We start from the raw sequence: 22,911 nt of genomic DNA on the forward strand, positions 1-22,911 counted from the left end.
AGAAGGCCCGGTTACGGGTGCATTGCAGCTTCACCTCTTTCGGTCCGGGGGTGGTCAACAAGTTTTTTCCAGCTGACCTCAGTGCTCTCTGGGGCTCGTATGGGGAGAGACGGTCCCTAAGGTAGACAGGTCCTCGACCATATAGGGCTTTAAAGGTGATGACCAGCACTTTGTAACGAATCCGGTATGTAACTGGCAGCCAGTGCAGCTCGCGTAGCCCAGGCTGTATGTGCTCCCATTTAGGGAGCCCCAACAACAGTCTGGCCGCTGCGTTCTGCACCAGCTGCAGTTTCCGGGTTCGGTACAGAGGCAGCCCCATGTAGAGGGCATTACAGTAGTCCAGTCTCGAGGTGACCGTTGCGTGAAGTACCGTTGCCAGGTCTTGGCGCTCTAGGAAGGGAGCCAACTGCCTTGCCCGCCTCAGGTGAAAAAAGGCTGACTTGGAAGTGGCTGCAATCTGGGCCTCCATTGATAAAGAAGGCTCCAGTAAGACTCCCAGACATGTGGGTCCTGAGCCAAAATTTGGCCACCCCTGGCCTAGGCAATCGCCTAGTTTGCCTAATGGCAGAGCTGGCCCTGGTTGACAACCCTACTCCCTGTATATTGTTGATAAAGAACAGGAGGAGCTGCTGCTGTTACGTTCTGGTTGTTAAGTTCCCAGAGGCATTTAGCTGGCTGTCGCTTCTAACCCTTTGCTGAGCTGTATGATCCATCAAGGCCCAGCCCCAGAAATCCTTTTAGCTGACCCTTTTAGCTGGATATGCTGGTGATTGAACCTAGGATGTTCTACACACAAAGATTCTCCCCTTGTGAGAATCTTTTGCTTCAGATTGTAGCCTCTGTGGCAACATTTTATCTCTGTGCTATAGGGTGGTAAGGAAAGTTCCCCTGTGTAGTTTGTTCCTTGATTAGGTTCCCCAATTCCTTAGAAGATCAGAGTGAAGTAGGGTTGCCAAGTCCAATTCAAGAAATATCTGGGGACTTTGGGGGTGGAGCCAGGAGACATTGGGGGCGGAGCCAGGAGATAGGGTGTGACAAGCATAATTGAACTTCAAGGGAGTTCTGGCCATCACATTTAAAGGGACCACACATCTTTTAAATCCCTTCTCTCCATAGGAAATAATGAAGGATAGGGGCACCTTCTTTTGGGGCTCATAGAATTGGACCCCCTGGTCCAATCTTTTTGAAACTTGGGTATTTTGGGGAGAGGTACTGGATGCTATGCTGCAAATCTGGTGCCTCAATCTCAAAAAACAGCCCTCCCAGAGCCCCAGATACCCGCAGATCAATTCACCATTATTTCCTATGAGAATAAGTCTCCATAGGGAATAATAGAGTTCCCTCCCCTCCCCCCGTTTTCTCTCACTCACACACACGCTTAACTGTCTCTGGTGCAAGTGGGCAGCCGTGTTGGTCTGAAGCAGTAGAACAAAGCAGGAGTCTCTGGTGCCTCCACGAGGTCTGGAAAGTACAGGGGCTACGCTGCTCTTTTACACACACACTCACTTGTCTGAAAGGAAAGCAAAACAAACAGAGGGGCTGCACTCTCACGAGGTCTGCTGTTGCTAACCCTTCCCCATTAAGTACTTCCTGCTCCAATTTAAAGGCACACACACATTTTAAAACTGGACCCGTTTGCAGGTTCTGCCCAAGACCTAGAGGTACAGGGTGGCTGTGGGGGAGGAGCTTCCCCCGGCGGCCAGCTGACTGGCCGAGGAATCCCCCACTGGAACCTGGGGATTGGGAAGCCTAGAAGACTTGCAGAATTTATCACTTCAAAAGGATAGATAAGTCATTAAGTGAAGGAAAGGGGGGTATGCCCTGCTTCAGGATGGTCATTTTAGCAATTAACTGGTATCCCATTGAAGGATTATGGAGTCTACAAAAAAATACATCAGGAAAAGTCTTGTCGGTCGCAGGTGCACTGTACAAACTGCGTGAAGGGCTGCCACTCCACACAGCCTCAGGTGGTTTTTTTGTGCTTCTGCACTTAACTGCATTGGGGCCAAGAATCCCAGCTACAAATACAAGTTGATGGGGAGTGAACTGGCAGAGACTGACCAAGAGAGAGATCTTGGGGTCGTGGTAGATAACTCACTGAAAATGTCAAGTCAGTGTGCGTTTGCAATAAAAAAGGCCAACGGCATGCTGGGAATTATTAGGAAGGGAACTGAAAACAAATCAGCCAGTATCATAATGCCCCTGTATAAATCGATGGTGCGGTCTCATTTGGAGTACTGTGTGCAGTTCTGGTCGCCGCACCTCAAAAAGAATATTATAGCATTGGAGAAAGTCCAGAAAAGGGCAACTAGAATGATTAAAGGGCTGGAACACTTTCCCTATGGAGAAAGGTTGAAACGCTTGGGACTCTTTAGCTTGGAGAAACGTCAACTGCGGGGTGACATGATAGAGGTTTACAAGATAATGCATGGGATGGAGAAAGTAGAGAAAGAGGTACTTTTCTCCCTTTCTCACAATACAAGAACTCGTGGGCATTTGATGAAATTGCTGAGCAGACAAGTTAAAACAGATAAAAGGAAGTACTTCTTCACCCAAAGGGTGATTAACATGTGGAATTCACTGCCACAGGAGGTGGTGGCAGCCACAAGCATGGCCACCTTCAAGAGGGATTTAGATAAAAATATGGAGCACAGGTCCATCAGTGGCTATTAGCCACAGTGTGTGTGTGTGTATGTGTGTGTGTGTGTGTATATATATATATATATATATATATATATATATATATATATATATATATATATAAATTTTTTTGGCCACTGTGTGACACAGAATGTTGGACTGGATGGGCCATTGGCCTGATCCAACATGGCTTCTCTTATGTTCTTATGATTTCCATAGCACAAGATATTTAGATGAATTCTTGGCAGTCTGCATTTTCCACAGCTTGCTGCTTTGCATGTGTGCTTCCATCAGTTGGCCTTTATGGAGTCTACAAAGGATTGACTGTGTCAAGTTTAAAAAAAATACATCAGGAAAAGTCTTGTTGGTCGCAGGTGCACTGTACAAACTTTGTGAAGGGCTGCCACTCCACACAGCCTCAGGTGTTTTTTTGTGCTTCTGCACTTAACTGACACAGTGCCACCTCCCTCATTATAAACTACAGAATCCACTGCATAGTCTCTTTTTTTAAAACCCTGTGTGCATTTTGCAGTCAGCCATTATTGGTCCTGATCACCATAGCACAGAGGTTCTCAAACTGTGGGTCACAGCCCCCCAAAGGGGTTGCCATTCTCTCCCAGGTAGATTGTAAGACTCAGAACACCTGAACTGGAAGAAGAAGTTGTTGACCCTTCTCCTTCCAGTGATGGGGAAAGCTGGGCAGAAGGATTGCATTAGCTCCTCCTTCCGTCTTCAGCTCCACTATGGACAGCTATTGATTTTGCCCATGTGCAGGTTGGCACCAGCACAACACATTGCTGAGATGAGTGGAGCTATCATAGTGGTGCATAAGAAGAGAGGTCATCTCATAGATATGAAGGTTCAAGGCCATGAAGGGCTTTGTATGTAATGGCTAATACCGAAAACTGAGCCTAGTGATCGGGCAGCCAGTGGAGTGATTGTAGAACGGGAGTAATATGCTCCATATAATAGCCCAGCTATGGTATTCTGCACCAATTATAGTTACCCAAATGATACCCAAAGGATTCATGAGTTTCTGTGGGCAGACCAAATTAAATCCCCTTTAGAAAAAGATACTGCTTAATGAAGAGCACTTGTCGTTAGCCATGGAAATTCTGTTCTCTCTCTCTCTCTGTATGTGTTAAAGGGGCTCTTAAGTATCCTGAAAAGCATAAATAATTTAAAAACAAACAAGCAGAGAGCTGACGTCATGCAGGAAAGGAAAAAACAACAGAATAGATTTCTGGGGATGGGCCTATTTGTAAGCAAATTGGCTTTTGCTACTTGGGAATTTTCCTTGGGTCCAGTTCACTCATGCAAGTCCAGAAGATCCAACTTGTGTATAGAGTCATGTAGAAAAACTAGGGTTGCCAGCCTCCAGGTGTTGCCTGGAGATTGCCCACTTTTCCAATTGATCTCCAGCTGGCAGAGATCAGCTCTCTTGTAGAAAATGGCTTCTTTGAATGGGTGTACCATGCGGAAGCCCCTCACTTTCCCAAACCCCACCTTCTCTCAGATCCATCCCCCCCCCCCAAGACTCTGGGTATTTTCCAGTACAAACCTGGCAACCCTAAGAAAAACATGTGTGAATCAAACCATCCATGGGTATCCAGGAGACACACTTTTGGGGGGAGAGAAGTTCTTGAGGCTATAGGAGAACTGCAGGGGGGTGCCAGATTCCAACTTAATAGAACTGGCACGTGAGAATGAAAATCTGTGGAGAATGAAAATCTGTCTTGGGAGACTTTGGTGGAAGGGCTTTTAATCTGACTGCCTCACTTGGAGCTGAAAAGGAATTACTTCCTTGACCATGTGTGCCAATATAACTGCCTTTAGACTGAGTTGGTCCCTATAACCTGTAATAATCGTCCCTGATTGATAGCAGTTCTCCAGGGTCTCAGGCTGAGGCCTTTCCTAATCCTGCTACCGGAGATCCTGCAACTAGAGATGCAGATAAGTAAAAATACAAAGCATGTGCTCTGCGACTGAAGACTTCCTCCATCAATCTGACTGTATGTGTATTTGGATACATTTGCCTTCACTTAGCTATGTATGTGTTGAATCATCTGGAAATCTTTCTTCTCTCTCCCCACCTTTCTGCAACCTGTTGTGGACATCAAGGATCTTAAGTATGTTAGTGATCTGATGGCATCGCCAGAGGTAGATAGAGGGTCCAGTCTCAGAAAACAGGCATGAGCACTTTTTTTTTGACCGCTTGCCATGATGATTTTATGGCGAAACTATAGGATCTTAGCTTACAGCTGTGTAAATGAAAAAAACACTCAGAGACACCATAATTTTTAAGCAACAAGACAGTGTAATGTAGAGGTCAGTGGTGTTCTGACCAAGCTTGCACATAGAACTTCAAATAGACATCAGCATGTAGCAAAAAGACATTCACAGAAGACAGTTCAAAAACAGTCTTTCCAATCACAAAGGAGTAACAATATTCCAGTATTTAGTTCATAGAACTAAAGGAAGCCCTTCCAAAGACGTCTGTTCTAGATATCAAGACATTTCATCCGTCTTTCTTCAGTTTGGAGGCTTATTTATCACTGGAACCCAATCTTTACAATACATCTACAGAAGGCGAACAAGGTTCAGAACAATTCTGTAAGATTTCCAAGCTTTGTCAGAACACCACTGACCTCTACATTACAATCTCTTGTTAAAATTTTTGGTGTCTCTTAACAGTGATTTTATGAGCAGAACACAAGAGTCTTGTCACCATACCATTACTCCCAGGGTATGGACCAAAAGGAATGTGAGACAGGAACTTTCCAGAACTAGGCAGGTTTGGGACTGCTCTTTCATCTAGGCACTAATCTCCTAAGAACCTTCTTTATATTTTGATCTGAGTTTCAGGAGGGGAGGGGGAGCAGGATATCAATTAATAAGTGCCAAATCTTAATTTATACATCATACTATGGTACAGTATTTCTTCGTGGTTCTCTTTTTCCCCCTGTTTGTTCATAGGGTTTGTGTGACAGAGCCATTATTAGAGAGCCCTCAGTGGAATCCAAAGTAACTTATTAGAAGCTGAGCAGGCACATCTCCCTTACAACTTTATCACCTAGTTAGCAGTTAAAATTGCTGCTATTAGGCTTTACATGGGAGTTGGTTTGAAGTGTGAGAAGCTCTGTTCTCAAAATCTGTTTCTGTCTCCCACTTACACAGAGAATCTCCTTAGACAGGTGGCCTAACCAGTTAGATGTTGGAGCCATGTTCTGGCCAGAGAAAGCTGTCCCAAAGAATTGAGGCTATACTATTGACAACCTCTGTATATTGCTGGGCAGGGGAGAGATGAGGGCTGGACAGTCTTGATTTGCCATTTACTCCAGAAATTTTACTTTTTAGTTTGATCTTATTCCACCAGCCCACAGTCTCTCCCAGATTGGCCTTCCTTGTAGTTGGCTCTGTAGTTTCTGGATCAGCTGTACTCAGCTGTACTCTTGGACTTCTCTTCTATTTCGGTCTAATTGTGGCCTAGAACTGATTCAGTTCACTTAAGGATCAGCAAAGAAAGGGCGTTTTCGCACTGACCTTACTCTGGAGCGACGTCCCTCTTCACCGCGCAGCGTCTGCGCAGATTTCGCACCAATTGCTCTGCAGAACCCGGAAGAGCCGCAAAGTCCCGCGGCTTTTGCGTCGCAAATGTAAACTGGTTTTTGGCGGTTTACACTTGCGACGCAAAAGCCACGGGACTTTGCGGCTCTTCCGGGTTCTGCGGAGCAATTGGTGCGAAATCCACGCAGACGCTGCGCGGTGAAGAGGGACGTCGCTCCAGAGTAAGGTCAGTGCAAAAACACCCAAACTTTATTCTACTGATCTGTATTTAGGATCTGCAGCATTCTGCAGCAGGAGACCTAATGTACCATAGAATTTTCCCTCTCAAATGACTAGAGTGTCTGGAAAAACCATAGAGTTTTCCCGGAAATGCCTAGAGTGGCCATGCGGAGACATCAATGGAGCAATGACATCACTTCCGGGTGATGTCATTGTGGCGGCGACGTAGGTGGAGGTTCCCCCTGCCGGCGCAATGTGGGCTGGCAGGTTGGGAACCTCCTGGGTGGGGGAAGCCCCACCCAGACCAGGGGCTTGGCAGCCCTATTTGCGTTGGATTTTTTGATGCACATTCTTTGCTGTGTTGGTGGTGACATGATGGAGTCTTAGTCAGGTCCGTTTCCCATTGTCACCTTACCCATTTCTACCACGTTTTTTCAGTCAGCAAATAAATCCATTTGTATGACGCTCATGGGATGTTTCATTCATTTCACAAGGCATCACATTTTTCCACAGTGTTCGCCTTGCACCCTTTCTAAAAACACATTGGCATTATATCAAAACGGAGTTTTTTAAGGGATTAACTGACTGGTCAGTTTCTTTCTCTTGTTACGTTGCTTATTCATTTTTGTCCTCTGTTGATTGGATATATTGCTGCCTTTCCTAGCAATAACCACTAGGCTTCCCAATCCCCAGGTCCCAGCAGGGGATCCCCTGGTTTTACAGGCTTCCCCCCGCCCCCAGCCAGCTGGCCAGCAGGGGAAGCCCCGCCCCACAGCCACCATTCAGCTCTAGATTTTGGGCAGGTTTAGAAACCTGCAAACAGGTCTGTTTCAAAATGTGTGTGTGTGTCCCTTTAAAGTTGAACAGGACTGGAGTATTGAGTCTTCCCCCCGTAACTGATTGGTCACCATCTCCCCGCCTTTATTTCCTATCAGAACTTCAGTCAGGTGGCAAATAGACTGCTTTTTACACCTTCCCTTTATTGATTACTGTACAGTGAGTGTTGCTGGGGATTGATTGGTAGTTGATTGACTGCATTAAATGGTGGAACATTCAGCAGGTAGTCAGTGGGTTTCATTGATAAATGAAATTAGGAACTAACTATGCTGGTAGTTGTCATGTAGCAATATGTCCTGACCTGGATAATCCAGGCTAGCCCAATCTCATCAGATCTTGGTAACTAAGCAGGGTCAGCCCTGGTTAGTATTTGGCTGAGAGACCCCCAGGGAAGTCAAGATTCACTGCATAGAAGCAGGGAATGGCAAACCACCTCTGAATGTCTCTTGCCTTGAAAACCCTTCAAGGTTGCCATAAATTGGGTGGAACTCGATGGCACTTTCCACATAGCAGCAGGGCTTTTCTTGTAGCAGGAACTCCTTTGGTTATTAGGCTAAGGTAGCCAAACCTCCTGGATTTTGTGCAATATATCCAACATACATTATACTACCTTCCCTTCCATGCATTCCCTTTCTCTCAAATCATTGTGGGCTAAAGTTTTTTTTAAAAAATATTTTATATTTTAAAAAGTGGCCTTAAAGGTCTTGAGAAGATTAACAAGAGCTGTGTCATCCCCCTCACCCCGAGTCCTTGATGATTTAGTACAGGGGTCCTCAGTCTTTTTGAACCTGTGGGTACCTCTGACATTCCATAACACTGTGATGGGTGCAGGCACAAAATGGTTGTCACAGACTAGTTATTATTATTATGCCAGGCTCGGGGCGATGTACAACAGTAAAATCAGTTACATTAAAAATACATATATAAAATTAATCACATTAAAAATTACAAACCCTGATGGTGTCTTTAAAATGCTCTTATTCAGTTATTGGATTGCATCAGGGCTGTGGGGATCCCCCTAAGAGGGAGCCGAGAGGAAAAGATGCTAGGATGGCAACCGTCGCTGTCCTCACGCAAAGGCTTGGTGGAATGTCTCTGCCTTACAGGCCCTGCAAAACTGTAAAAGATCCGGCAGGGCCCTGATGTCTTCTGGCAGGGCGTTCCACCAGGTCGGGGCCAGGACTAAAAAAGCCCTGGCCCTTGTTGAGGACAGTCGGACCTCTTTTGGGCCAGGGATCACCAGCAGATTTCGACTTCTGGAGCGCAACGTCCTTCCAGGGACATAGTGGAGGAGGCAGTCCCGTAGATACATTGGTCCCAGACCGCTTAAGGCCTTAAAGATCATAACCAAAACCTTGAATCTGACCCGGTACTCAACTGGCAACCAGTGTAGCTGGCGCAGCACAGGTAGAATATGTGCCATCCGTGGCGTTCTTGTCAGGACTCGTGCTGCCGCATTCTGAACCCGTTGGAGCTTCCATATCAGTTGCTGCATGAGGTACAGCCAACCATAGAATGACTGCCACAGCTGACCTTCAGCCAGACAGTGAAGATATTAGTGTTCTGGTGGCAGCTGCTGGCAAAGCAACATCTTGAAAAAAACTGCACAGCCAATCAACTTTCCATTGGCCAATCAGAAATCTTGCAGGGCAAAAGCCTCACCTGCCCCCACCCACTTTCTTTACTTGTACATTTGTAAATCTGCTGATGGTGATGTACACTGCCCTGAGCCCTTTGGGAGAGGAGGAATAATAATAATAATAATAATAATACCAGCCATCTGAGGGAGAGGCTGTGGCCCAATAGTAGAGCATCTGCTTGGCATGCAGAAGGACTGAGATTCAATTTGGTTGAAAGGACCAGGCATTAGGTGATGAGAAAGACCGCTGCCTGAAACCCTGGAGAGCTGCTGCCAGTCTGAGTAGATAGTTCTGACTTCGATGGACCAAGGGTCTGACACAGTATAAGGTGGCTTCATGTGTGTTCATATCTTCACAGTTTAGCCATACTTTTGTCTCCTTGAAACACATAAAAGTGACTTGTTCCTGAAATTTAGTCAATTTCAGGCAGTTGCCATACAAGTATGGCTTTTTTTGAGCAGGAATACACAGGAATGCAGTTCCGGCTGGCTTGGTGTCAGGGGGTGGGACCTAATATGCAAATGATTTCCTGCTGGGTTTTTTCTACAAAAAAAAGCCTTGTGTGAAACAATGGTGATATTAGGGGGTGTGGCCTAATATATAAATGAGTCCCTACTGAGACCCTACTGATGAGAAGCTGCTAGATGTAGTAGATATTGTAGGCCTGAAAGGAAGCCCAAATTCAGAATCTTCACTTGATCATCAAGTTAATGAATCACTTCAGGACAGCTGCAGTCTCATAGCTTAACCTACCTCACAGGGTTGTTGTGCAGGTGATGTGAAAGACAGCAAAACCATGGATGGACTTTTATGTGATAAGGAGGTAGATCACACCATTAAAAAAACTTATAATCATATGTAATAGGGTGATGCCTGTTATAATTTTTTTTTTTTTGCAAATGGGAATAAATTTAGATTTGGATTAGATCTTCCTAGAAGAGTGTGTGTCTCTATTCTGTCAAACGCCTCTAAGATGATAACTCTGCAAGTTGCCAGTTGGTCTACTGACAGCAACCCCCTTTTCTTATCAATGTATCACAACTTCTAGGAAATAGCATTTTCAAAGCTTCAAGACTTGCACAGTTAATGTTGTTTAATTGATGTGTAGGATTTTTCCTTCCAAATTAAGGTTTGGTTCCTCTGGAGAATTTCTGTAGGGAGGGCAGTTTGTCACTGATTTCCCTTTCCCCACCACAGACCCAGGCCCTGCAGAACCTCAGGTGGCAGAACCCCAAAGCGGCCACCCCCTGGGAAGAAGTTTTACCACTCACAGCATGATGATGTCACCCACAGGTGATGTCATCACATTGGGCACTTAGCTTCTGGGCGCTGAGGGGCCAGGGGAGCTACTCCGACCCCTCAGTGCCCAGAAAGAACAGGCCACACTTCCACTCCTCTTTGCTCTTTGAGTTTGGAGGGTGCCGAGGACTGGAAGCACTGTTCTTTCTGGGCGCTGAGGGGCAGGGGAGCTCCTCCAGTCCTTCGGCATCCAGTTGGAGGCTCAGGGATGGTGCGAGCAGGGAGGGGGCACCCGCCTCCCAACATACTGGGAGCTGGCACCCCACCAATTGCCTAGATCGCTGACTCCCATGCACCGGCCCTGTGCAGACCCCAGACCCTCCCTTGATGCTGGCTCCCCCTTCCTCAGGAACAGCACTGAGCGGGGAAGAGGGAGATATGTACTCCTTGCTTATGTTGCCAGCAGATCCAAATCTAAATGTGTTTGGTACTTGGTTTATTTTGATCAGACCTGAGCTTTCAAAATGAAATGGTGTGCAAATCGATGAAAAACTTCAATCAAAGGAACAGGCCTTGGGCAATTAGAGAGTTGGTTAGGGAAAAGAAGAGGGAGCCTGCTGTGACACAAAGGAATAACCCAACAGCAGCCAACATGCAAGCTGTAAGGTGTGCGCAACACTGACTGAACTGGGGCCGTTGCCAGCAAACAGCAAAAAAAAAAAAAAAAAAGGGTGGCGCCTGCCTCTCCCTTTCTCTTTGGATTGTATGTTACCTCAAGAAGCCTTCACCGTAGCAACCGCAAATACTGCTGCTCTTATGGGAAGTCCTGGAAACAGCCCCCTTTTCCACTGAACTAGATACAGGCTGTGCAAAATTCTCGCTTCAGATTAGAAAAGAGTTAAACTCTTTGTGTTAGGCTCTGCTACCTGCAAAACAAGCATTGCATTCCATCCCTGCTACCTCGCAATACTCAATTCTCTTTGGCATGTCAAAAAAACATTGACTGCTGCTTGTTTTGCCCCTTGATTTCTCGGGAGGGTTCAGTGATCTGCTAAGTAGTTTTGAAGAAGAAGAAGAGGATGACAAAATACCTCATTTGTCTTCTCAGTCAACAGTCACAGAGCAGGGCCCCCCAATCCTATTTTAGCTCCTCTTTATGATTTAGCCAATGAAGAAGAAGAAGAATTGCAGATTTATACTCCACCCTTCTCTCTAAATCAGAGACTCAGAGCAGCTTACAATCTCCTATACCTTCTCCCCCACCAACAGACACCTTGTGAGGTGGGTGGGGCTGAGAGGGCTCTCACAGCAGCTGCCCTTTCAAGGAAACCTCTGCCAGAGCTAATGGCTAACCCAAGGCCATTCCAGCAGATGTAAATGGAGTATATAATTTGAAATGCTTCACTAGCAGGCTGACCTGTGCCTTTAATTTTAATAAGAATATGGTTGCTGGGTGATTTTGCCCCCATCCCCCACCCTCAGTCTAACCTGGGGGGGCGGGGTTGAGAGGATAAAATAGAGACAAGGAGAACCAGGAGTTAGAAGGCAGAGTAGAAATGAGTAGAAACAGATAAAAAAAATAAGATTTAAAGAATAGTGTGTTGTTGTACAAATAAAAGTACAATCCAAAGGGAAAGATAGCATTGCACTAGAAGATACACTGCTTCCTGTTTAGACCACGGAGGTACAGAATCAAAGGGAATGCAATTTGCTCTCCTATGCTAGCGCTACATGGAAAAAGTTGGAAACAGCCATATTGGTCCACACAAAATCCAGAACAACAAACAAAACCCAATGTCTTTTATTTCTCTCATTCAGGAAAGTCGCAATTAAAAGTGTTACATCATGGATTTTGATTTTTTTTTTCCTAGATGGGCTGCTGATATCTATAAGAGCTCTGGGACAAGGAGATGCTCTAGTCCCATCTGAGCAGTCCATTAAAAACACTATTTAAAAATCCTATTTTAAAACACTATTTTAAAAAAAACCTGTTGCAGTCCTATCTAAAACCACAACCTCAAACTTAGAGATTAGTACTGTAATATGCCACTATGCCAACATGAATAGACAATACTGACTTTGATGGACCAATGGTTTCGTATAAAACATCATCACATGTTCATTTGCTGTTATGTACTCTGGCATTTGCAACAATAAAATGTGAACATAAAACATTTCCCCGAGTTGTGGAGAGTACATCTTCCTGTGTATCATGTTTGCTCTTGATTGTTGAAATCCCATTTTATTAAATTTCATTTGGAACAAAAGTAACCATGATCTTATTTAGCCTTTTTTATAATTTGTTTCAAAAACACTGCACCCTCCAGTGATGCCATTTAGCTAATGCCTACCCTGCACTATCCTGGAAGTGCCCCGTGGCGCAGAGTGGTAAAGCTGCAGCACTGCAGTTGCAGTCCTCTGCTCACGACCTGAGTTCGATTCCGGCTCGAGGTTGACTCAGCCTAGCATCATTCTGAGGTCAGTAAAATGAGTACCCAGCTTGCTGGGGAAAAAGTGTAATGACAGGGGAAGGCAATGGCAAACCACCCCATAAAAAGGTCTGCTGTGAAAACATTGTGAAAGCAGCATCACCCCAGAATCGAAAACTACTGGTGCTTGCACAGGGGACACTATCTTGAGAGCCCTGTGGTGCAGAGTGGTAAAGCTGCAGTACTGCAGTCCTAAACTCTGCTCACGACCTGAGTTCGATCCCGGTGGAAGCTGGGTTCAGGTAGCTGGCTCAAGGTAACTCAGTCTTCCATCCTTCCGAGGTCAGTAAAATGAGTACCCAGCTTGCTGGCGGGGAAGTGTCGATGACTGGGGAAGGCAATGGCAAACCACCCCGTAAAAAGACTGCCACGAAAACATTGTGAAAGCAACATCACCCCAGAGTCGGAAATGACTGGTGCTTGCACAGGCGACTACCTTTACCTTTTTACGCTATCTTAGGAAGGCAAGCCCAAGACATCAGAGGAAGCTTGTATATAAAGAACAGTGGCCCATCTCATGAGTTTGCGGCTGAGGAAAGTCCTTATTTCTATCTAGTGCATTTGAATCCTGCCTCTTAGGGTTGCCATCTCCAGGTTGGTAAATACGTGGACATTTTGGGGGTGGAGCCTGAGCGGAGGGACTTCAATGGGGTGTAATGCCATAAAGTCCACTTTCCAAAGCAGCCATTTTCTCCAGGAGAATTGATTTCTGTCACCTGGAGATCGCTTGTATCCCAGGTTACCTCCAGCCACCACCTGGAAATTGGCAACCCGACTTGACCTTTAAGGGACTATGGTAGCATACATGATTCTGCCTTCCAAACTTTTGAACAATACTTTCTGCAATGATGTAAACACCAAAAGCAATGGGTCTGTTTATAGGAAGAAAAGTTACTTGCTGACTCTGCCCTGCAACTGTGTTCCCATTTACCCTTGTTAGTGTAGAAGGACACAGAATCTCAGATCTTATCCCAAAACAAGCCTTTTCATTATCCCACACTAGCTGCTTTTAGCCCACTGAACTGACAAGTCAAATCACAGAGGAGTTTTTTTGTTTGGTTCTCTTTTCCTTTAACTGCTCAAAAAGGTGTGGTGTTTACTTTGCCTGAGTGCTTCTAGGGCCTAGTTTTATGTACAGATCATATTAATGTCATGAATCATGTTTCAGTGCCTCCTTTTGGTTTTTACTGTGGTATCAATATATACATTTTTTTCTTTTTACCTGATTCCTTGTTTGCCACAGAAATAGCAAGCACCTGTTAGCTGCCTGTACCATACTCTCCTCTGCTGGTTTTTTTGGCCTGACTTTTTGACTTGGCTTTTTAAAATATGCCATTGCTGCTGTGTTATTTATAATTCAGATTATCCTGACAAGTAGCCACAAACAAGCATAAAAATAGAACTTTGTTCGTAGACAAAAAAATCCCGCTGTCCAGCAAAATTCGCCTTCTTCCTTATCTTATCTGTTTTGAGTCGCCCAAACTATTTGCACAACGCCTTATGCTGGGAAGAAGTTGTTTGTATATGATTCACTCCCCTTTCTGGCCATTTCAGTCTGAATTAAACCTTTTCTGCTTTTAAATTCCCACTCTCTGTACAAAATGTCAAAGTGTGTGTCTCCTATTATTTCTCTTAAGCCTCAAACTGGCCCCACAAAAAATCCATTCGTTACAGTCGGGGTGTTCGATTAATTTTTTTTCCCCCAAACTGCCAGGGCAAACTTTCTGCACTTGGGCTGTCTCAACATCTCTTTTCGCTTCTGTCCCACCCCTCAGACTCCTTTGAGGTGCCCTTAGCAAATTGCTTCCATGGAATTTAAATAGTCAAAGCTCATTTGACCAATAAAGAGATATGTGTGTACTGTATAACAGAGTCACACAGACCTCGTGATTGGGAGGAAAGGTTATTCAAGCAAAGGTGCAGAACTAACCTATTGTCATAGCGAGATTGGAAAGGTAAGAGGACTTTTTTTGCCTTTTTGGAGGGTTTTGCTTGATTTCCATTAAATAATTCTGAATGTACAGTTGCTCCTTAGCTTTCTCTATGTCCTCAGCATATTAAGCATAGAAACAATAGCTTTAAACGTGAATGTTGGCTATAATACAGGAATGCCTAGATAAAATTCGATTTTAAACAATGCATGCAGATTTCATAGTAGTTTTTTTCTCATAAAACTGGACATGCTTAAGCACATTAATTAAGCCTGGAATTGAAAATGTGTTCTAGTGGGAAGATTAAAAAAATTGGGTACAGATGGAGTTTTGTCATTATTTTAATTCAGCCATGCAAAACAAGATTAATTTACCTTTTGTGTTTTTCTTGGATCTCATTCTGCCAGCCATGCAGAGTAGGTCATTCTTCAGGCAGATAACAGTGCATTTGGCATTGAGCTCTGAAACAATGGGAATACTTCGATCCTGGTACTTTGTACAATGAAAAGAACTACTGGTTATTCTTCTGCACAAAAGTTTTGACTGTTCTGCACAAAAATTGGTGGGTTTTTAAAAAAAAAATTACTGTGTTTGAGTAGAATGTGATTTTTTTTTGTTAGAAAAGTGAGATGTCACAGTTCAAATAATTTACGTGCCATCCTGAATGCTGTAAAAGCATCTATACAGTGCTTTTAAAGATCCTCCAAAGTGGTGTATTGTACAGGAAGTTTCATGTAATGAAAAACTCGTTACAACACCACTTAAGCATGATCCAGGCCCATTTTGTTAAAATCTATGGGAAGCCTTTGTTCAATACTTAACAAATTCAGTCTTGTTCCCGCTCCACCCTCTATTTAGCCTGTATATATTGGCCATGTATATGACTGAAAATGTGACATAGGGGTGGCGTGTATTCCTAAACTCTAATGCTCCATCGTCGCCTGGTACAACCTCACACTAATATTAAAGGATGTCTTAGTTACACAGAAAGCTAGTTAGCTCTGCTTCTGGTTGAGCTAGCGTCACTTCAAACTGCATCTACAAAATGGCTGCTTTATTTGTTGAGGTTGTCCTATAGATGTAAAGCTGTGTAGCGGGCAACCATTACATCTTCACGAAAAACACGTAAAGTGATTAAATTTTATTGGAGAGAGAAATGACAGGTTGAGCTCGAATCAACATATTCTTGTTATGGAAGGACCAGGTAGGGTATTGGCTTGTAAAGATTTGCCCCAGACATTTAATGCCCGTTTGTTTGTTTGTTTTCTTCCCACAACCTAAGTCTAGACTGGAGTCTGTTACCAAATCATTGAGTGACTGGGTAGAGAAATATTGGTAGAATTTAACTAAAGGAAGAGTTTTCATAGTTTATTGTGAATTAAGACAACCCTGTTACTACTCCATATGCCTCTCTCCCTTCAGGGTATCGCTGAAATACTAATTTCAAAAATCAGAGTTATTTTCACTTTTTGGAACAGAGTGTATATTTGTGCTGTCAATGGCATGGGGGTTTATCTGAAACACAAGTGCACCCTTCAAAGGTCCCCTTTCCTAGTTAAACATTTTTTAAAATTTTGCATTAACACAGGTAGAGGTAACCTAATATGGTACTTGTTCAGCAGAGCTACTAACTGGATTTCTCAATTTCAGCCAGGAGTTCAAAGGTTTGTACTAACTTCACAGATCACAGATCAGGCACAAATTGCTGCACTTTGCAGTTCGGTCCCGCAGATATGATAAATTCACAGCTGTGGTGATTATTTTCCCGTACCCTCCCCTTTTGCACATTGGCAATGCTGGGCAGTTAGAAAAGCATGATATGTACAAGGTGGCCACTGGCACCTGGGTTTAATGAGTAACTAGCTGATGTTTAAGGTTTCGTTGCTGTAAGGTGACTATTATGAAAGAGGCCAAAAAGTGAATGGGGGATGGGACCAGAGGGTGGAAAGCATTTGAATGAACAAACTCTGAGTCCAGTGGCACCGTGAGGACCACCAAAGTCTAATTCTGGGTATACGCTATCGTGTGCATGCACATTTCTTTGGTGTGCATGCACACAAAAGCTTATACCTAGAATTAAATGTTGTTGGTCTTAGGGATGCATGCACAGAAAAGCGTGTACCCAGAATTAAATTTTGTTGGCCTCAAAGATGCTACTGGATTCAAGCTTTGTTCTGTTGCTTCAGACCAACATGGCTACACCTATTTGATTCTATTGCCATTCTAAGTACGCTTACTTGGAGGAAGGTTCCATTTGCCATCTGCAGTGCCTGTGAGTGAGCAAGCAAGACTGTGATCCAAGTGCAAATCAACCTGACATGTTAATTTTATTAGCATTAGCAGGGGTGGAATTCTAGCAGGAGCTGCTTTGCATATTAGGCCACACACCCCTGATACAGCCAGTGCTTCAAGAGCTTACAAGGCTCTTTTTTTTTTTTTGTAAACTCTTGGAGGATTGGCTACACCCAGGTGGGTGTGGCCTAACATGCAAAGGAGCTCCTGCTAGAATTCCACCTCTAGGTATTAGCAATATAATGTTAGCTGATGGTCTGAGATACCTGATCTGCAACAAAAGGTGTTGCACTGTGTGAAAATTCTCCCCTGCATCAGCAAATTGCTGTAATGTTAGGGGTATCAGCCTGTTCATGCAGGAGTGATTTAAAATGAGCTTCTCAAGAGGCAACAAGACATAACCTTAGTGCAGCTATACAACAATACTTGCCTTTTAACCATGTGGATAGACTGCATTTCACTATCATCATCGTCGCCTGGCATTGTGTGTATAATCGACAGGAGAGCCTAACATTGTCTGTCAACCAGAAGTTCTCTTTTAGCATTACGCAACATTAGGTGGTGAGCGACATTTGTTTTGAAGGCAAGGGATGTTTCAGAGGTGGTTTGCCATTGCCTGTCTCTGCCTCACAACCAGGGGTAGAATTCTAGCAGGAACTCCTTTGCAAGCGACAAGATGAGGTAGTCAATAAACAATACAGTAGGATAACAGTTGCTGAACCAATCAGAAATCTAAAAATGGAACTGAAGCAAAGCATAAATAGGACACATTAAATAATGCAAAAATTATATAGTAGAATCCTATTCAACTCTTTCCCCCATGTTCTTTCCAAAAACAGTGGTTCTGAGGTAGTCATCTTAAGAAAGTCTGAGGTAGGTCATCTTAAGAAAGGCCAGTGTTTTGACCATCTCATACATGTACCAATCACTTCCTGTTTGGGCTATGAAATGCATTCTATAGACGCATGCCAAGAATATTTTGAAATATAATTTGGTCCTGAATGTTGTGGCTCAACTATTAACCATTATCAGCTATGGAGAACACAGTACGCTAATTTGGAAATAACCGACCTGTCTTCTAAACTTTTTCCAGGACCAGTTCAAAGTGCTGGTTTTAAAAGCTTGAAGCTCTAAATGGTTTGAAGTTGAGATGATTTCCCCTTATTTGTTCTCCTGGGTAACTGGGGACATCAGATGAGGTCTGTTTCAAGGGTCCTGAGTTGTGGTGGCAGCGCTCAGTTTGTTAAATTTGTTACCTAAAACCAATTAGCAAGTTTATTCATCTCTTAGAACCTTTGGAGACTTGTCTGGCTGATTAACTGGACAAAATCTGAGTTGATGCTATTAGGAGACTATTATGGAGGATCTATCATATCTCCTATACTGAGGACCTTACAACTTCATCAGTACCTGAACACATGGCAGATTGATAACAATTGAATATGGACTTTTAGATGTTTGGAAACCTTCTATTGAAACTTACATGTAGATCTGTCACTACTGTTGCTATATTTTTGTTTCTACTATATATAAATAGGTATATACATTTTTCCTTTTTTAATGAATTGCTGGATTTTGAGGGTTTTTTCTCCCTTCTTGCTCTTTTATTTGTTGGTTTGTTTTAAAAGAAATAAATGTTTAAAAAAGAACTATGATGAAGGATTTTGGGGCAATCAGTGGACTTAATTTTGTCTATGTTAAATAAGTCTGAAATTCAGATGTTCGTTATATCATTGCATAAATAAAAGTACACTACTTACCATTGTCATGAAACACAAAGCCATTTATACCAGAATAAAATAGAGAAAAGCAATTATAAAGCCAGTATTAAACACAGAACTAATAGGAATAAAATCTTGCAAGGAAAATTAGTATGTAGTAGTATGGCTAATCCCAATGCTCTTGAAAGTCTTCATGAAAGAGTAAAGGGTTTGGCCTGTTATCTAAAACTCACTAAAAAGGGATCTTATGAATTTTCTCAGTCAAGAATCCCAAGGTCAAAGTCTTCAACTTGTGGGTTGGGACCCTTGGTGGCAAGCATAACTGAACTCCAAAGAGAGTTCTGGCCCTCACATTTAAAGGGACCTCACACCTTTTAAATACCTTCCCTGCATGGGAAATAATGAAGGATAGGGGCACCTTCTTTTGGGGCTCATAGAATCGGACCCCCTGGTCCAATCCTTTTGAAACTTGGGGGGGGGGGCATTTTGGGGAGAAGCATTGGATGCTATGATGAAAATTTAGTGCCTCTACCTAAAAAACCAGTCCCCCCCCCCCGAAGCCCAGATACCCACAGATCAATTCTCCATTATACCCTATGGGAATCAGTCTCCATAGGGAATAATGGAATGCCCAGCAGGCATTTCTCTCCCTCCCCCCTGCTTTCTGATTACCCTGAAGCAGAGAGAGGGCCTCCAAACTGGGGGATGCCATGCACCCACCTGGGGATTGGCAACCCTAGGGTTGCTTGCCTCCAGCTGGTGCCTGGAGGTCTCATGGGATTACAGCTGATCTCTAAGCTACAGAGGTCAGTTCCTCTGGAGAAAATGCCTGCTTTGGAGGGAGGACTCTATGGCACTATATCCCACTCTGGTCTCTTCCTCGCTCAAACCCCACTGTCCCTAGGTTTCACTTACAAATATCCAGAAAGTTTCCAACATTAATCTGGAAACTCTATCCTCCACCACCCAGTAGTTAGGTCTCCTGTGCTGTGTGTCAGCCCCTGCATCGGTGAATGGTCATAACTCAAGCTCCTTCTCCTCCTTTCCAATTGTAAGGGGTGGAATTCTAGCAGGAGCTCCTTTGCATATTAGGCCACACACCCCTGATGTAGCCAATCCTCCAAGAGCTTACAAGGCTCTTTCTTATAAGCTCTTGGAGGATTGGCTACATCAGGGGGTGTGGCCTGATATGCAAAGGAGCTCCTGCTAGAATTCCACCCCTGCCAATTGTTATGTAATTATTGTCATATACTTGCATCTCAGTGGGTCTCATGCTTCCTCTTAGAGACTACGGGTGGGTTCTGTGTTCAGAAAGGTTGAAGACCACTGATCTAGGCTGCAGTATTGGGAATGCTCTACTTCTCATGGTCACCGGAAACATGGAGGAACAGGGCCTTTGATGGGGAGGTTTATATGGGAGATTATGGAAAAATTTAAAAAGTTATTCAAGCAGACACTGACCTCTTCCTCAGAGCACTGTGGTCAAAACATATTTAAAATACTAATCAATACACACAGAAGCCCGGAGGGAGAGTAAGCAGCACAAAGTGAGCCTTCAGTTGTTCTTGTGAGTGCCTGTTTTTTGTCTTAAGAAGACCAAACATAACGGTTTAAAATACCCTGTTGTAGAAGTCAGTTCTGTAGCATTGGATAATTTGTAGATGCAGGGTTGTTGGCCTCCAGGTGAGGACTGGAGTTCTGGAATTAGAACTGTTTGCCAGAGTACAAAGATCAGTTCCCCATGAGAAAATAGTACCTTCAGAGATTAGATTCTATGGTAAACGACAGGTTCTAAGTGAAATCATTCCACAGGTTTCCTCTTCCACAAGTACTTGCCCACATTCAAGCCTTGAATTCAGCAGGAGCTCACAGGAGCGCAGCTCCTGAAGCTTTCTGATGGTTCCCCCTCCTCCTCCCCCACCTACCTACCTTGTCCATTGAATAGTAGGTGCAGCTGCATAAGAATCCCTGGATTAGGAGAGTGGGCAGCCAGCCAGCCACCAGGAGTTTTGCCACACCCCCAGCAGCCCTCATTAACCCTTGGAGAAGCCCATGCCACCCTTTCTTAGGGTGGCCATAATGTCTGAAGGCCAGCCAGGGATACCTTGGGGGGGGGAAGGCAGGAGTGCGCGCGCGCGAAGCGCGTGCGCCGCCGGAAACAGGAAGTGACGTCACTTCCGGCGACGTCACTTCCGGCGACGTCATACCACCGCCGGAAACAGGAAGTGACATCACTTCCTGTGACATCATTTCCCCCGCGCCACCTGCCGGAAACGGGAAGTGACATCACTTCCTGTGACATCATTTCCCCCGCGCCACCTGCCGGAAGCAGGAAGTGACATCACTTCCTGTGACATCATTTCCCCCAAATGGCATCATTTCCCCCAAATGCCACTGCCGGAAACAGGAAGTGACTTCACAGCACTTCCTGTGACGTCCCCAAAAATCCCCCAAATATCACCGCCGGAAACAATTTTGTTCTCAAATCCTGTATATACTTCATCAGTATATGGGATAAGGCACTTTCTCAACTGTGCTGCATAATGCAGCCTATTTATTTTGTCCTGTTGGCTCTGTTGGCTCTATCTGCGCCACCTTCATCACTTTCGGGGTGTGGATCCCCCAGTGGGGTGGGCTCCCGACTCCCTCCGCCGGCTGTTTCTGATAGCCCTGCGCCCCCTCTTTCATTTGATATGTGTCCCGTGCGGGTGCCACCCTCCTGCCGGGAGATGCCGCAAAATGAGCCCCCTTGAGGCTTATGGCGGCAGGGCTCGGGGGAAGCAAGCTAGACTGCTGTTCTTTTGAGGGGTTATAGAGTGTTTCGAGCCCCTCCCTGTGGCATTGGTCCCATCGTCGTGGGACCCAGGGGGCCGGCGCAGCAGCCTGCCGAAGCAGCCTGTCACTAATAACACAGGTCGAGATGCGGAAGTGACTGACAGGCTGCTTCAGCGGGCCGCTGCGCCGGCCCCCTGGGTCCCACAACGATGGGACCGATGCCACAGGGAGGGGCTCGAAACACTCTATAACCCCTCAAAAGAACAGCAGTCTAGCTTGCTTCCCCTGAGCCCTGCCGCCATAAGCCTCAAGGGGGCTCATTTTGCGGCATCTCCCGGCAGGAGGGTGGCACCCGCACGGGACACATATCAAATGAAAGAGGGGGCGCAGGGCTATCAGAAACAGCCGGCAGAGGGAGTCGGGAGCCCACCCCACTGGGGGATCCACACCCCGAAAGTGATGAAGGTGGCGCAGATAGAGCCAACAGAGCCAACAGGACAAAATAAATAGGCTGCATTATGCAGCACAGTTGAGAAAGTGCCTTATCCCATATACTGATGAAGTAAATACAGGATCTGAGAACAAAATTGCACCAGAAGACACAAACACAAAGCTCCCTTACACTGAATCAGTGCTTGGGTCCACCAAAGTCAGTATTGTCCACTCCAGTCACAAACACAAAGCTCCCTTACACTGAATCAGTGCTTGGGTCCACCAAAGTCAGTATTGTCACATAAGAACATAAGAGAAGCCCTGTTGGATCAGGCCAGTGGCCCATCCAGTCCAACACTCTGCGTCACATAAGAACATAAGAGAAGCCCTGTTGGATCAGGCCAGTGGCCCATCCAGTCCAACACTCTGCGTCACATAAGAACATAAGAGAAGCCCTGTTGGATCAGGCCAGTGGCCCATCCAGTCCAACACTCTGCGTCACATAAGAACATAAGAGAAGCCCTGTTGGATCAGGCCAGTGGCCCATCCAGTCCAACACTCTGCGTCACATAAGAACATAACAGAAGCCCTGTTGGATCAGGCCAGTGGCCCATCCAGTCCAACACTCTGCGTCACATAAGAACATAACAGAAGCCCTGTTGGATCAGGCCAGTGGCCCATCCAGTCCAACACTCTGCGTCACATAAGAACATAACAGAAGCCCTGTTGGATCAGGCCAGTGGCCCATCCAGTCCAACACTCTGTGTCACATAAGAGAAGCCCTGTTGCATCAGGCCAGTGGCCCCTCCAGTCCAACACTCTGTGCCACATAAGAACATAAGGAGGGAAGGAAGGGAGGAGGGAAGGGAGGAGGGAATGGAAGGGAAGGGAAGGGAAGGGAGGGAGGGAGGGAGGGAGGAAGGAAGGAAGGAAGGAAGGAAGGAAGGAAGGAAGGAAGGAAGGAAGGAAGGAAGGAAGGAAGGGAAGGGAGGGAAGGAAGAAAGAAAGGAAGGGAGGGAGGGAGGAGGGAGGGGAGGAGGGAGGGAAGGAAGGGAGGAGGGAAGGGAGGAGGGAAGGGAAGGGAAGGGAGGAGGGAAGGGAGGAAGGGAGGAAGGAAGGAAGGAAGGAA

General features: G+C 45.1%; 1 protein-coding gene across 4 annotated transcripts in view; it reads left to right on the forward strand.

The window, feature by feature from the left end:
- The window catches only part of RBM47 (RNA binding motif protein 47), a 114,163-nt gene that overhangs the window by 70,723 nt on the left and 20,529 nt on the right, over nt 1-22,911 (forward strand). Inside the window, exon 1 of one of the 4 annotated variants that reach the window (XM_060246346.1) lies at nt 14,495-14,586. The exons of the other annotated variants lie outside the window; for them this stretch is intronic. The gene's annotated coding sequence lies outside the window, so the exon portion shown is untranslated. Of the gene's footprint in view, nt 1-14,494; nt 14,587-22,911 lie in introns of those variants that run through there. 4 annotated transcript variants of the gene reach the window in all.

Source organism: Heteronotia binoei, chromosome 9 (assembly GCF_032191835.1).
Source record: "Heteronotia binoei isolate CCM8104 ecotype False Entrance Well chromosome 9, APGP_CSIRO_Hbin_v1, whole genome shotgun sequence".
NCBI lineage: Eukaryota > Metazoa > Chordata > Lepidosauria > Squamata > Gekkonidae > Heteronotia > Heteronotia binoei.